Genomic DNA, 18,219 nt, shown 5'->3' on the forward strand with positions numbered 1-18,219 from the left:
ATAGAATTTCTACATTATGTTGACAATTTATTTGTTTTAGTGGTTTTTGAACTTTTGAAGAGTGATACTTAAATTTACGCAGTTTTACCGACTATTCAATACATACATATTGTAAAGGAAAATTATAGCTGTTTTAAAATATAAAACTTTTTTTGCTTTCAGTTTCAACAGTGAAAAATGGTTTTCTTTACAAATATGACGTGTTACTGTAAAAATCACGCTTCTTATATTATTTAGTTTTCTCGCTTTATTATTGGGAAAATATTTATAGTGGCCAATTGTTTACTGGGAAACGATAGCATTTTATTATTTATTTATACAATTGTTATAAAATTGTCTTTAATGTAATAGTGAAATATTTTTTATTTATTTAAATTTTTTTTTTGTATTTACTATATTATGTTGTTTAAATATGTATGTATACATATTGTAAAGGAAAATTTTGAAAAATGGCTGAAAACAATAGGAGAATAACTTTATCTTCGATCATTGTTACACTTGGACAGTTAACGGAAATTTCAAGCCTATTGGAACAGCTAAATGACGTGTTTGTCAATTTTACAGTGAATACAATTAGACAGATAGCCGGCCACCAGGAGCTACAAGCACCACAAGTCAGTTTTGAATAGTGAGAATTTAATTTCCTCTAATTAATTTTTATTTTAGGAAAATGTAGAACGGTTCGATGGTAAGCCAACTTACTTAAATGACGAATAATGATTTTAGTTAAATTGTTATAGTTTAAAAATTTTACTGTGGGTACCCACTTGAAACTATTAATGTATATATTATTTTGCTGTATACACACAATGAAATTTTCAAATGCAATTTTTTTTGGAAATCTATTTCGTAATCTATTTTACGTATAGGTTTAGTGTACTATTGTCTAATAGTAAAATAAATTATCTTAACAGCAGTAATATCATAAAATATTCTTAGTAATATTGTCTTTATAGGATGGCAGATTAACACATCACTTACAGAGACTGGATGTCACTTGCCCACCTTTTTTTCAATTGTATTTTGGTGTTCGTTATTAATAGTACATAAAATAGAAAACGATATTGAATTATTCTTTATAAACATTTATTATTTGTAATCAAAGCAATTTCGTGTAGGTACAATACATGGGTGAACATAATACATAGGTAATCTAATTTTTATACAAATTTACAATTTACGCATTTACATTATTAATAATACGATATACATAGAATAAAAACCGATGTTGAATCATTCAACATTTAAACATGATATATGATTGGTGATTAATGGAATTTTGCGAAGGAATGATACATGAACTTAATACATGGTTAATATGATATTTAAAGACGTTTACAATTTACATTTTTCATTATTAACATAATAGGTACATGGGTTATCAAATTTTTATAAAAATCACAATTTACATTTTAATATGCGAAAATATTATATATATATATAACATATATAACATGTATACAACAATTTACAATAAATATTCAATCTGTAGTAGCTGGGGTACAACAGCACAACAAACGCGCGAAAAATTTTTTCGCGCGGCACCAAATTGATCGGCGTCTTTGCCGTTCTGCCTTTTTTCCTGTTGTCTCCGCACAAGCGACTGGTGGCACGTCCACTTGGTGAAACAGAATTTCGGACTCGGGCGAACAGGACGGCACATCCTCTTCGTTTCCCACGAACGTCACCGCAATATTCGGCATGGAATAATTCGCCGAGGCCGCGACGCCGTTAAATTCTGCACGGTCCTCGTCGTCCGAATCCACGGATCGACTTGCAGCAGCCATTTGATGCCGTACCGGTTTTTCAGCCATATCCGGGTCCACTGGACTTTCGACGGCCGAACTGTGACGCGGCAAGTCCAGCGAGCGAGCGACCAGTGCCGAGTCTCGCCCGCGACCAGTCGCAGGAATATCGACCCGGTGATTCGGTCGACCAAATCCGACGAAACATTTGTCTCCGCCTCGATCGCCGCTGCTGCGACGTTGCGGTAATACAGCGCTTTTAAACACTTGGCGGCCATAGAACCGTAATATTCAGCTCGGATCGAGGCGGATCGAGGCGAATCTACGGCGGTTCCTGAGATCGGCAAAGGCGCGACGTATGCCTGGCGTCTATGTCGTACCTTTTTCCCGACGCCCGCCGGGTCCACAATTTCAACAGCCGCGCATTTTTCCGAAAGTCTCGCTCACGGGTGGCAAGTGCCAAGTCTTGGACACAGGTCGCGACCATCTTTTGGAATACCGTCCCGGTGATTCGGTCGACCAAATCCGACGAAACATTTGTCTCCCCCTCGGTCGACGCTGCTGCGATGTTGCAGTACTGTAGCGCTTTTAAACGCTTGGCGGCCATAGCGCCATAGTAACTGGCACGACTCGTGCAGGTACTGACCAACAAAGACTGGTTTGATGTAGACATAATTATAATTATGATTATAATTATAATTAGAGTGACGAAGGTAGGTTATAGATAACTGTGAGCGCGTTCGTCGAACGATAGTTATAAAGTGATGGACAAATGATATTTTATCAGTACCTATGACCAGCGCCGGCGGGAGGTATTGCGGGGCCCGGGGCAGATTTTTTTCATGGGCCCTAGACATTTTTTTTTGTAAGGCAAAAAAAAATTTTTTTCGCAAGTTCTATTACTTATAGGTACTTGTATGAAATTGTTTTCAACTTTACATAACTTACCTATAATTTTTTTTTCATGTACTCAATTAAACAATGTATTAAGCGTTCACTCTTCAATATGTATTTATTTCTTAAAACAATTAAAACATAAAACTACAAAAAAAAAGTGCACACGAGCAGTGTTGAATTTATCTAAATAAATAAATAATTTAGTCATCTTTATCTTTATCTAGATAAAATTATATTTATCTCGGCTCAACACTGCAGCACGCGGGGTCCGCGATCCACCGCAGTAATATACTGCTCGCATAATCACACAAACGTATCAATAGCGACGCATTGCCGTGTCCGGCTAGTATTTAATAAAGAAAATAAATAAATATTCAAAACTTACCAATGTAGGTAAATACATGCAGTTGCTGGTGTCCGGCTGGTAACTGGTATACAGTTTACCTATTATAGTAATTGATACACGTGGAGTAGTGGCGAATTCCAGTCGTGGAATGAAACATAGATACCGACGATAATAATTATTTAGAAATAATATTTGTCGCAAAGTAGTGAGCGATTTCCAAGAAATAATCAGTCCTGTAAAGAATACTTTTAAAAAGTACTTGAGTAAATACTCAAATACATTTTTCTTAAGTATTTAAGATACTACTCAAATACTTTAATTCTATAGTATTTGGAATACTTTTCAAATACTTTTGGTTTTTAAAGTAGGTTTCTAATTATCGTAATATAAACACATAGGTACCTACCTAGTAGGTTATCTAATAGTTTAAAGGGAATATTGTTATTCAATAACTGTTTTTAGAAATCTGGTTTTCACAAACTTTCGGGCATCGGCAAACACAAAAATACAGAATATTAAATAAAACTATTATTCTATTATTGTAGTTGACAATAATATTTTTCCAACCAATTATTTTGAATAAAAATAAAATGTTTGAAATAAAAAACCAAAGTATTCAATACCAAAAAGTATTTAAAATAATATTCAAAATACTTCATGCTGAAAGTATTTAAAAAGTTATTCAATACCTAAAAAAGTATTTGAATACTTTTACTCAAATACTTTTACTTAAATACTTTACAGGACTGGAAATAATGATAATTGATAAATGCGTATATAATCGCACCAGAGTACCAGACGTGCATCGAGAATAAATTTGATTCACTAATATCGTACGTCTATTTTCTATAGTCAATACCGCCTAATAGTCTATTCGTCTCTAATACTCCAATAACATAAACTATATTATACCTGGATAAGAAAAACACACAGTTTAATGTAATTGATGTGCACATAACCAATTAAATTGTGTCAGCGGATTATTTTGGACGTAGCCGTCGCACGTCAGCATTATAATTAGTGTTTGAAAATTTCATAAAATTTAAAAAAATTAAATATTTCAAAATGTGTGAAATATTTCAATTATCATTATTTTTGTAGTTTTGTCTTGTAAAATATTAAATAATTAATCTAAATAAATTAAATACCTCATTACCTAGTCATTGACACACATTTTTTTCTTAGTTTTAATGTATAATAATATAATATTGTATTTTTTTGCTGTACCTATTATTTGATGTAAAAATGTAAAATAAATAAGGAATAGATAGGTATATTGTATATGTACCATGTACGTGATAACTTATATAGTTATATGTTAATCAGATCAGAGTTTTCTTGATCGAGAATCCTTATGACATGTATTTGTATAATTGTATACAAAAAAAACATAATAAAAATAAAAACATAAAAATGGAATATAAATTTAAAAAAAAACGCTTGGGTATAACGTTTATACTTTATCATATATGTTATGTTATGAAGATCATTGTTTCTTATTAATGTTAACATGTATTATAAATATATAATGACAATTGACATTTATATTTATGTCATTGCAGGCCTTTGGTTTTGGAAGTAAAAAATAATTTGCAAACATGTCGTTATCAGTTTTAATCTTATCTCTTTACTATTGTAGACGTTTGACAGAGTGAATCTATTCTGTATTCCTGCCAGTTTCTTAAAATCCGAATCAAATTTTTCTTTGGTCTGAACGGGCCTAATGGTCAATAAAAAATAGTCGACAGACATATATAACGTTTGGATATGTTGTGTGAAATATGATGTAGCAAAGGCGTATCCAAGAGCTGCCTCCATATCCAAAAAACATATTAATGTTTAACGACATTTTAAATTAGGGTAAAAAATTAAAAATACACTTGGTTGGTTATATATTCTAATTATAGTTGTAAAAATAATATGGAGAATTTATGTTTCTATCTTTTTAATAAACATCACACGTCATGTTATAATCTATATAAAATAAAAAATAGAGCATGAAAAATGTCGTTACCTAATCATTAATCAATCGAGAACGGCTAGTCCGATTTGGCTCAATTTTTTTTTAAGATGTTTGTAATTGCCAGGAGAAGGTTTTTACGAAAGAAAATTTTAGGAAAATCCACCCGAAAAGTAGGAAAGCTGGATGTAAAAAATACAACAGTGGCGCAACAGCTGTGTATTATATATTATATATTATGGTTGCTATTGGTTAATCGGCATGTTCGTTGATTTGTGTTATTATTTTTTTGTCAGTATATATTATATATATACATAATAAATTATATATATTAACAAAAAAATATATTTATATAAATGAATGTTTGTGTGTAGATTAGATTTCTGGGAAGAAGACAGATAATATATGAAAAAAATTTTGTTTGCGTGTAAAAAGCTTGACAATTTAATACCTACAATGTTTTTCGTAAGATATTCATACAGAATTTGAAAAATATCGAAAATACTTAGCCACGATTTTTTTTTATAAGCATTTAAAGTTAACATTTTTACGAAATAAGAATCGTTGGATAATGAATAATATAATATAGGTTGCATAATATAGGTACTGTCTCTGCTTAGAATCGTTTTTCGTATGTAATGATCTATCATTGAATTCAAATTTAACACACCCATCATTGTGACCTAACTATTCAATGACGATGGAGTACACTCAACGTCGACACCTACTTACTATATATGATAGAACAATGTCCTCGATTTTTTTGTTTTAATTAATTGGTAGGGGGTCACGTGGCCAATGTATTATTTCATTACTTTTCAACATTATCAGTGTACCTACGGTATATCGATGTTTCTAGATAAGTATGTTGTACTTAGAATTGTTACTATATTATGTCATTTTTTATTTTCGGACAGTGTTCTGCGTCCGTTTTAGTATGAAATTTAATACTTTAACTATAGTGTCGTAAATAAACAATATCTGTTCTTCATCTATATACTTCTTAAAATGAATTCGATTAGTCATCTCTGTGTCATTCATTATGGCTTTAATTAATAAGAGTTATTTGTTCAGACTTCGAGGTGGCATATTACAACACGATAGTTGATAATGAACTTCAATTGGTCGTTAACCGTGTGCTGGATGTGCGATGATGGCCAATATATTATTGTGTTTAATAGATAACTATTATAGGGGACGTACACATTTTGTTGTGACACAAACTTGACATTTTTAAACGTTGCTGGTCATGAAATACTAAGTACATATAATTATATCTTAGGGTTATGGTCAAATTGTTATATTATGCATGTAAGATACAATTTTCACTGTAAAGTATCAAAGTCTGACTTTGCACGGGTATATCTCAATGATCGAATTTGAGCCATGATTTTATTTAAACAATAAATCGACAATTGTTTTTAGTATCTATTAAAAATGTGCATTGATCCAATTACAACTATTATAATTATTATTATTATATTATATATATTATGTGTAATGTGTATAGTGTATACATAAATAATATTTATTTATTTAAATTAATTAATTGGATTAATAATTTTTTTGACTCTATGCTGCATGACGTGCTATATTATGTGGATATAGTGCATGGAATACGTACCTGTACCTAAAGAATTGATTTTATATTCCTATGGAATAAAATAAGTCACGACATTTATTTGTCCAACAAAATATGCGGGGAACATAATATATTACGGGCATACGTTCTAAATTTGACTTTTAACACACATAAAATGTTATGTCACAAAAGGTAAACTATGGAGATCATATATTATAGGTTGCTAGTAAATTAAAAAAAAAAGATTATTATCGGATACCTTTCCCAAAAACCGTCCGTCATATATCAATATTATGATACGACCCAAATATATATACCTTTTCATATTTAACATCTTCTGTAGATGTCAACTAATAAATCATAATTTATTTACTGGTAGCTATAAAAAAAAATTGATTATGATTTATGGGTTTTTTATTTTTTGTACAGTTAGTTATGCATTTACCATTTAATGTATAATATTATATTGACTGTTGATTGGGCGTTCACAAACGAATGTCTAGACAAAGTGTTATATAATATGATATTGGTAATTTTTTTGCCAACTTTTTCGTCCAGGGTCGATAATTGTTGATAATTATAAGCTATAGAAATTATTTATAATGTACACAAGTTAGAATACAGAACCTCATTTTTACTAGGTGTTTTTTTCCCAGGATTGTCAACTTAGTACCTAAGTATTTAATTTTTCACAAAAATGAATCAAATTCCATTTTATATAAAATTATTATTATTTAAACGGTTTCATAATAATGATCGCTCATATCAAGTGAGAGGACGTACTGCAGGTATCATATAAAAATAAAAATGATATAATATAGAACTTTTCCAGAATACCGTGGTTTTAAAATATTATCAGTATTTTGGAAATGCCACCCTAGGCGTGGACCTATGTCCAGTGGTCGAAGTGGGGGGGGGGGATACGGGGGGATGGCATCCCTATACTTTTTTGAACTTACATTTTTCATCCCTCTACTTATTTTGTGCAGAATAACACATCCCTCCTAAGACTTGTGTTTTAAAATTAAATAATTACTATCATTTTTATATTTATATATATGAAAGTTTTTTATTTATTCGGTGAAAATAATATTGTTTTGTAATATTGAGGCCCGGCCTTATCGTGTTATGGCCTTTAAATGATAAGCGTTGATAACAAATGTCAAGTCATACTATCTGCCCGTATATCACAGAAAAATAACTTAGATCAGAATATTATCTAAGAAAATAATAATATTGATGATAATATAGGTAGGGACGTAGCAATTAGTGATATGCTAAAATATCTATACGTCATTTCTGACAATATCTTGTTGATAACTAATAAGTAGATGTGCAATAATGTGAGTTGATCAATTTCTAAATTAGAAGAATACTGTTTACGAGTGTTATGACCACAATAAAACATATTGTATACTTTAATAATATAAATATTTGTTACTCGTGATAAAAAGTTACTCCTTGAGTTTTTTTGTATATACTTTTATTACTTAATCAAGAAAAAGTGTTTGTAAATTAAGTAGAAAAAATGTTATATTTGAATATTAATAGATTTTGTTAAATAACATAGCGTATTTTTAGTATTAATTACAAATTCAACTATATAATCTTAAATCTCTACAGAAAAATATTAGAAATAAAAATCAGTTTTGACTAAAATTTGAAAAATGTTATTTATTTGTTTAATTTTAAAGATTATTTATTATAAAAAAAAGATTGTAGTGTTTTGATGCATAAACAAAATGTGAAATATAAAAAAAAATACAAAACAAATATTATACAAGGTGCGAAAAATGTTATAATGCTATCAGGAAATCTGAATTGTAAGGCATCCCTCCACTTATCTTGAGCCATTTCGACCACTGCCTATGTCGCCTATCCCTTGAGTCGAACCGGGTCGTAGGTTGTAGGTATCTCACTCATATAATTGATGCGATTATTGATCGATAATAGGTGTCGATAACATAAAAAGTGTTACAATATAATATCAAAGTAAAACTGTTCTACAGTACGTCAGTACGTACTTAGTATATTAATACCAACAGTTTAAAAAATATTGTATTTATGTAATCGTGTCAATGTTATTATTTCGATTTCACGAAAAGTTATAATGTAATTAATTAAAAATATTACTGCACAGTGTAAAATAAAACTTTCCATTTTATGAAATGGATAAAATATAATATGTCCATTTAATAAACTTATATTTGATTTACACGATATGATAGTAGTTAATGAAATGAATATCAATTACATGAAAAATGCGATTACACTAAGTGGATTCGACATATACCTACTGTGGTTTCACTAAGTTCTAGTAGCTAGGAAATAATAGATATACTAATAAGATATAATAAGAGATATCTATAAATTATTTTATGATATAATATGTCTACATGTAATAGATAGAAAGGTAGGTATGTGTGTAGGTTTATTGAGTTTAATTATGATGTACTGGCAATATAACAGAATACAATAAATTACTTAATAGTTGTAGTAAGTTTGGTTGCCTATACGTAAATTAATTAAGTATAATAGCACAAAAGCGCACAAATGTTTAAAGGTTAAATAAGACAGATTTACTGGTTATGAATTAACTACCTATAATTTATACTCGCTAATATTTACCTAACTAAAGCGTTAAATCAATCATTTTATTTTATTTTACTATACATATTATCATGAAGTGTTAACTTTTAAGTATAATATGACATATTTTATTTCAATTTATTTTTGGAAATTATCTGCAATAAAAAGTTTACTCTAGTTCAAAATAATATATTACTATGTACTGCTGTAGGTTACATCATGCTGAACATATTAGACAATTGTATTGTTTTTTTTTTTGTTAGTTTAGAACGTAATAATAATGATTTATTTTTAATTTTTTATACCCACGTGGGTCATAGTGTATGCGTATATAAAACATATTATTATGTAACATATTACATCAATTTAAGTAAAGTGATTATAGAAATACAGTCTTCCAATTCCCACACATATACGATGTTAATATTTAAAAAAATCATTTTGTTGTCAAGTGTCGTATTGCATATTATGTTATTTTAAATTGTATTCGACAGTTTGTTAGGCCATTACAATATAGGTAACTCGTTCCTTATCCGTAACAAACATGGCTGTATTTTAAAATTTTTATTTAAAAAAAAAAAAAAAACTTTGTGTTATCTTACTTAAAATATTATCGCACAATCATGGTACCCATAGCTGGTCCTTTTAAATGTCACGAAAAACTACTTAGGCAGCAGAGCTCACATGTTTTTCAATTTTTGTAGTCACCGTACACATTACGGTGATCTTCACTGATTTTATTATAATACGTTTATTACATATTGGAACCCGTCACACCAGTAACCGGAATGGTAGGCAGGGATCCCCCCCTAGAGCCGCCACTGATGGTAGTTATTTACTATTTTGTATAGAAGCACCGGTGTGATGCAGTAAAAAAAAAAAAAGACACGTGCGTTATATGGCAGTCGTATTGGGTCGTTAAATAATTATTTTAGTACGATGTTTTAAGTTTTGTAGGACGGATTATGCACTGATATTTTTGATAACGTCACATTTTTCATCACATGTAACTATAATAATAATATGTATACAATACATAGATGACCGATAGAATCAATTTCTAGTTCGTGCGCCCATTCTATTAATTATCTACATTACTTATATCTGACAGTTAGTTAAATTATTAATTATTTCATGTATATGTATATCGTATATAACATAATATAATATATAAATATTATAGTGTTTTAAGCTTACATTATTATCTGTAAAAACTACCTATATGTTGTGTATAATATACTGCACAAATAAAATTATATAATACGAAAATAAAATTATTTTATTTTATTTGATGACGTTTTTAATATTAACAAGAAAAGGTTTAAAATTATTTCACTTGGCCATTTTTTGCACATCTATATGATACATGTAATATGATATATTAGGTACAGATACTAAGTACGTGTACTTTTATCATATACATAGTAGAATAAATAATAATAATATGTAGAGAAGTACACGGAGTAGTGACAATCTGGAGGAATGTGAGGAGGTGACCACTGATCAAGCAACAAATAATACTTAAAATATGTGTTTGAAAAAAATTGTTCTATAATATGTATTAAAAATCATAGTAAACCAAATGCATTCCTGTTGTTCACACATATGCACCCAGAATCCGAAAAAATAGCATCGTAATATAATCGATCAAGAATTTAAGGTAAGTACCTAATATAATAATATAATATTATATTATAATCAACATGTTATTAATCTATGGGTAACATTTGGAGGCGTCTTCATTTGATATTTTCATGTTTTTTTTTTTCAATAGCTTAAACACATTCTACACGGTTCACTGGTAACCCGGCTATTATATGGTAATAAATAATACTCGATAGTGATGGATAGTACCTAACGGCTATACATATAGGATAGGACATACTATTTTGGAAACGGTAAGATCATATTATTATGGCGTAGAGTGCCCAAAGAGGCTTAGAGTTATAATTAAGGTTAAAGCCGCTATGCCGGTTATCTGTAGTTATCAAAATGAAAATATTTTAAGAACACGTGGCTAATAATCCTTGCTCGGTTGTACTAATAACCGAATGCCGGGATACAATATTCCTATCGTTAAATTATTTCTCGACACATTTCTGAGGTGCGTAATTATATTCTGAATTCAATATAACGTATATTATATTATATATTACATATGTTTGCGAAGCCTCGTCTTGCACAAGGTCAATCTACACCGACGTATCGAAACACGAAATCCATTCAGCAGTCAGCAGTGATTACAATGTATTACTTACAGCAGCTATAGGTGGGTAATCACATAATGATAAAAATAAAAATGATTTAGGCGAACAAATATAATACATGGCGGTAAAATGTACACTTTTTCCCTTCCATTTTAAACATTTTAATTCATAACCATTTTATGTTGATCGCCTGCACACTGTATATTTGTGAACGGATAAGTTATCGAAATCACATTGTCTGTGCACTAAAACCACTCCTATCGATGTTGCGTGATCCAACTCGAAATCTGCAATCGAGAACTGACCAGCCGCAAACAACACCGCGAACCAAAGAGATTGCGTCGTACAGATACTACCAAGGTATACAAGCCCGACGTCGGGACGATGAGTGTGAAGATGGGTATAAAAATAACAATAATTATACCTTCGATAATATTATTACTATCATATTTAAACGTGACAACGTAACGATAACTATACGATACTACCATCCGTCGCTGGTCTTAAGTTCTATCTGGACCGGTAGGCGGGGCCTGGTTAAGTTTAAACGGACGCGGTATCGGGAGGCGAATTCGCCAGTCACGGCCGCGTCAGTGATCCGACGACGATCGGCGCCGGTGTTTGGCATCAACCGCAGAGAGAACACTTTCGGCGTTTTATATTATGATGTTAAAAAAAAAAATAATAACACTATCGTTTACTAGCACCGTCGGTTCTGCCTAGAAAACACAGTCCGAACCAGTGATTAGCGCACACGACTGTTATCATAATAAATAATTTCTATCGCAAAAATAATAATAATATTATCGTTAACGCGCGACCCCTTCGCCGACTGTCGACGAATGAGTAAATCGCCGGCGACGAACAGCTCGCGATAACCATTCTGTTTCGCGCACAAGGTAGTAGTAACAATAACATTACCTTATAATATACCAGTAATGAACATTATAATATAATAATTGTGTGTGTTAAAATATAAACTTTAGCTAAGGTACAATAATGACGTGATCCGGTTATTCGTGGTCTTCGATTGCGAACGAGATATTATTATAATATTATGTTCGAAATCGATTCGTGATTTTCTGTGTGGTTGATAATTATTGTATTTCGTAGGTAGTAAAGTTTTACTAGTTGGTAGCTAGATAATGATTCGTAGGAGTAGTGGCATAATAATATTGTAATTACACAATCACCGTGCTAATGATTAATAAATTTGATACTTTTTTAATTTACTATCTATATTGGGTATAACATACTGTTTGATAATGAATCATATACGTAGTATAATATAATATTACATTAGGATTATCATATTGTTTTATTTACGAGTGACTGTGTATTATTTAAGATCTTTTCATCAAACATTTTTATTTTTATAAATTTACATTGTTTTGGACGATAATTTTGTATTTAATTATAATACATTGTGTTTACTTTGTGTTTTCAGTTACCGACCCTGAACAATTCATATTATATCGTGACCTTATTACCTCTGTTAAATATGCAGCTTACTAAATCTATTTTCAAGATTAGCTCCTTGACCGTGTACATATTGTACATTTGGTTACACATCGTATTATTTCCCTGTCGGTATAAAATGTGACCTAATCACAAATTGTTTATTTCACATGATACGACTTTTGACTACCTATTAATTTAAGTGGTTTCATGTATTTACTATTTATATAACCGGTTTATCATGAAGAACAGAGGTACATACCTAATAGTTACTACAGCCTACAATATTTTATTATTACAATATTATATACCTATATATATATTATTTAGTACCGTGGTATCTAGACACCCGTGTATTATAGATTCGTTTTATTAACCGCGCAACGTGCAACTGAAAATTCAAGATTACTCTAGTGATTTTACTTTTTATACTATTTAATGTTCAGCTTTTTTTTAACCTCGACGCAATTCGTCAAGTTTACGAAAATAAACTTTATTATGTAATGCTCTACCGTTAACTGCTACACAATTATCATACGTTTAAGTATACTGTACCGACACCTTTAGCATAATATCATACATATAGATACTTATAACTTATTTCGGATAACTGTAGAGAATAATAATTATAAAATCTACTCATATAACACGGCCTGACTGTCTGAGTTTTTACTTTTTAATTAAAAATTTGCTCTTTCGAATCGTTGCTAATAATATTGAAATATTGGATACCACTAGTATACCACACGTCCACACGCATAATATCTGGTTACGAATGTCGCGTTAGTTTTCGAATTAAATATAGGTAGGTATAGAAGAATTTTCACAGAAATAATGATTTTCCGGTTATTATAAAATAATTCTATTGTTAGTGTGAACATTTTTAACAAAAACTGACATACCTTATAAAAAACGAACCTAGACGGGTTGGGAGTATGCTTAATTATTGTGTTCTTCGTCTTTTCGAGAAGAATTAACGCAAAACGAGTAGGTAGGCATGTACTTTACATACAAATATTGTAATACACACGTTTGACTAGTTCAGTACGTTTTCGTTTCACACCTGTTTATGCAGCATTGCAGCTTGTATTGTTACACAAGACTTATCATAACTAGAATAATTAGTTTATATAGGTATCTATGCCTACTCCGATTTAAGTATTAATATTCTAATCCAATTATATTAAATAAAGCATGGTGGCGTATAATTAAAGTTTTTTTCTGTTAAATTGTTTTTTTTTTATTTTATACATGTCTATTTTACATAGTTTATTTTTAACGATAAACATTTAGAACCATATTTCAAAGCGATCACTTTTTTAATGGACCTCTTCTTGAACTTGAATCACACGATACTGGTTTTTAAGGAGTGTTCAAAGAAGATTCTTTTAAATCATTGATTGATATATCTTAGAAAATGTTTATGGAAATAAATAATGAGGACATTTAATTTAGTTTTCAAGACGTGCCTACCGACCTGTAATAAACACATAACAAGTTATCGAATTATAATTTATTTTTTATTTTTATCAAATTTTGTCTCAATAATTGGAAAATGTTCATCTGCCTGTTATACCATTATACCTATATAAGATTATGTAAGGAAAAACTGGCCCTACTGATATATTATTATCATCCGATCGGGGGGAGGGGGGGGGACTTTTCGTCATATTCTGCAGCGGCGTAAGCTGATAGGTACTTTACAACGGTCAGCGACGCCTCACCTCGGTGTCCGGAAATTGCAGCATTTTGTGATCGGAATATAAATCCAGCTTCGCTACGTCTATTGAGGCGGAGGCGTTGCGCCCGTTTATCCGCCGCGAAATTTGACTCGGATTTCGCGTGTGTCAAACGTTTTACGGATTACGTCACTATTGTGCTTGTACAAGCGTATATTATGCGCGTACGGTCGTGCAAATTAATGATCGTATTCAACCGGACAGTGGTTATATATGTGTGTATGTTTGTGTATTATATATAGGTGTATGTGTTTGTATTATATATAGGTGTATGTGTGTGTATTATATATATATAGGTGTATACTGAGTGAAAAAACAAACAAAACTAGGTAAATCCACTAAGGCGCTGTTTGTTATTCCGCGGCAGCCGCCCGCTCGAAAAGCCTATAGACATACACGTCGAATAAATTACATTCGTAACAAATAACAATAAATGTCTTATGTCCAACGGTATTCGTATGACCGTGAATTTGAATGTACGCGCCCATGCACGCTCACACACTCACACATGCGACCGGGGTCTAGTTTATTATAATAATATGTTATGTATAATTAATGTTTAATTGAATATACATATGTATATGAGATACATAGGTTACAGTTTATAGGTAGTTGAATATAAGTACCTACCTATAGGTACTCGCATTCTTGTAGACGCACGTGCATAGTCTTTGGCGATAACAGATAACAAATAATAATATCAATGTATAGGTAATCGTGCGAACTACAGAGCAAAACTGTATCTTATGAACTCGTAGATAGGTTCACGAAACACGATGTGATGATTATAAATATATATTAATGTATGATAATATGGTATAATATGCGAATGTAGATACAATTATATATATGACATACTTATATAATATATATGTAAATAAAATAAAATTCATTTTTGTTTTGGGAATCTATAAAATGTATTTCTCCGAGTAGTTTGAGGGAGTCTGCCTACCGTCAAAGTCCTCCTATTTCCTAGTCATGCCCATATTTGGCATCAGGATCAGTGCAGGATAACACATATCGACCTTGTTCAGCGAACGTGAATCGATGATAGGTATACAAAATATTTGTCAAAAATATCGAACGAATTTGTTTATTATTATTGTTATTTTTTTATTTTGATGAGTGCTAAGTTAATATTTTAGCAACACAATTTCGATCGATGGTATTGATTTTTACAAAAATAAACTGTGGTAAATTCCGTGATGTTCAGACCATAAAATTTCAATTTCGTGCTTATAATACATGCATAAAAATAAGTCTAAAATAGTAAATGTAAGAAAAATATATCTCTTGAAATGCGTCGTAATTTCTTTAAAAATAATTTTGAATGGCCGAATAAAAATAACCAGCTGTAGAATTTTCAAGATTGTATCTACCACTACGAAATGTCATAAATTATTATGGCCAAAATGGAAGTGACAGGCGCACCCTACTGAGGAGCACATATATATTATAAAAGGTACATTTTTATATTTGGGAGAACCATCTTCGGGGGATAGAACGAACGATATCTATTGTGCTGGATTCGTCACACATTTCTTTGTCATTTTACTTGAAAATACTTTAATGGTCCTTTTTTGAAATAACTAACCATCTGCGTAGCTTAGTGTGATTCTTGGTACAAGCTTATGATCCATTTTATTGCTTCAATAAGCATTCACAATTATTGTGATTTGTGAACCTAAAAATTATCGAGTTACTTATCAACTAGGTATGTACATAGAAAATAGTCAATAATACGTTATATTTGAACTGTTTTTTTGGAGCAAAATATAACGATTTCAATATTATACATACCTACGTTAAAATAATAAGACAATACGTAATAAATAATTATAAAAACAATCAAATCGGTTAAATAATATCAAATAGAGTTGCGTTATAAAAACATAAATTGTCTAAACATTAGTGTGGCTTAAATTAATATAACTATAATAATGAATTTTATTTTATTAAATGTCTGAGAGTTTTCTTGTTTAGGTTATTTTCACAGCGGATGGCACAAAAACCTTTTTTATATAACTCATCGCTCATTTATTTGAACTCATATTATATTATAATGTATAACTCATATGTCAATATGTGACATATTAATGCAATAATACGTAATAAACAAAAATACCTATTATTCATACTAATTACTATTATTATTTTGATCAAAATTTAATTTCAGTGTTGTTTAAGTTCCATAATATTATATATATTTTAAAAATGTGTAAATTTAAATTAAATACATTTTTCTATACCTATTTACCGCTAAATAGTAACAGTAATTATGCCTATGATAGTAACCACGGTTATTTCAGATAATCGTGATAAAGTAACTAGTATAAGTATAAAATTATGTAAGAAGCCTATTTATATTGAGATAAAAATGCAATTGTGATTTGTGATGTAATGTAATTGTTAGAGAGCCGTTTTTTTCAGTTTTATTATGTGCCGGTCAAACATTTTGCCCTCCACTCTCAAAAACTGAAATGACGCCACTGTGTGGGTATACGGACATTCGGTCCCCGTCATAATTTTATCCCCGGCCAATATTTTTCCTTGAGACAGTCAACATTTTTTGGTAATATTTTACTAAATATTACTTACAAGCACAGTGTATCAGTTTTAGTTTAATTATGGTTGAAATATATTTGATAGTAATCTGCACATTTTGAATAGGTATCATGATAGTCAATAGATATACGAATTTTGATGGGTTATAAAGTATAACACTACTAGCATTACAGTACTAATTATGCTAAAAAAATATTTTTTATTTTAACTTTTAAGCCACAATGCGGCGTTTTTTCGCTGGGACCAATTGTCCTAGATCCCACAGTGAAGACGTACAACTTTCGACAGAAGAATTCTTGTTCCGTATTTTCATTGCAAACTACCCACGTTGTTATAAATATCAAAATATATTTTATTATTATATTATGTTTGTATGAAATAACGACACTGCAGCACACTTATGGACACTAGACCGAGAGAGGTAATGAAATATTAGTGACTGTCATTTTAAACACTTTATTCATTATTTGATAAATTAAGTTCATAAAAAGTTGTTCATTTTTTTTGATTATTTATATAATTTATAATTTCTTTAGGTGAACAGGGAGATAAAAATATAAAATAAAGAATGTAAGAACTTTAATTGAAGTCTTCGTGATCAGATTTTATAAGAATTCATTTTCAATTATTTTGTCTATCACAAATATTTCTACCTATATTACAAAAATAATAATTAAATTCATTGGCGATCTCATTCTCATCATACAATATTATCATTTTCAACACAATTTATATTCCGATCACTAATAATTGTATTTCTGCTAGTAGCTGTATTAATCAAACTTAATTTAAATACTATATTACTATTATATTATTATGCCGTTATTCTCAGATAATCAAACCAGATAAAAAAAATGAATAATTGTTTCCAATGACTCGAACTGATTCTATAATAATGGACGGATTTGTACTTTGATTTTCGGAATAATATATTGTTAACATATTAAATTGTGTTAACTGTTATAATATAGATGTATGTGTTGTCTTATAGATAAGATTCATTTTATTTGTTTATCAGCCAAATTATTTTTTGAATAATAATTTACATTCATAAATATAAAATATTAAGCGTTCGATTATTAATAATTCCGTTGTTCGTTTTTTTTTCAACGAATTCCTATTATTATTTTT

The 18,219-nt window shown here is 30.1% G+C and overlaps 1 protein-coding gene across 2 annotated transcripts in view; it reads left to right on the forward strand.

Annotated features, from left to right (window-relative positions):
- The first annotated feature begins 11,887 nt into the window (after positions 1-11,887).
- Positions 11,888-18,219, forward strand: part of LOC100570538 (probable G-protein coupled receptor Mth-like 3) — a 35,091-nt gene continuing 28,759 nt past the window's right edge. Inside the window, exon 1 of one of the 2 annotated variants that reach the window (XM_008189591.3) lies at positions 11,888-12,228. The gene's annotated coding sequence lies outside the window, so the exon portion shown is untranslated. The remainder of the gene's footprint in view (positions 12,229-18,219) is intronic. The other variant, XM_008189592.3, reaches the window with a different exon arrangement.

This window comes from Acyrthosiphon pisum, chromosome A3 (assembly GCF_005508785.2).
Source record: "Acyrthosiphon pisum isolate AL4f chromosome A3, pea_aphid_22Mar2018_4r6ur, whole genome shotgun sequence".
In the NCBI taxonomy this organism is placed as follows: domain Eukaryota; kingdom Metazoa; phylum Arthropoda; class Insecta; order Hemiptera; family Aphididae; genus Acyrthosiphon; species Acyrthosiphon pisum.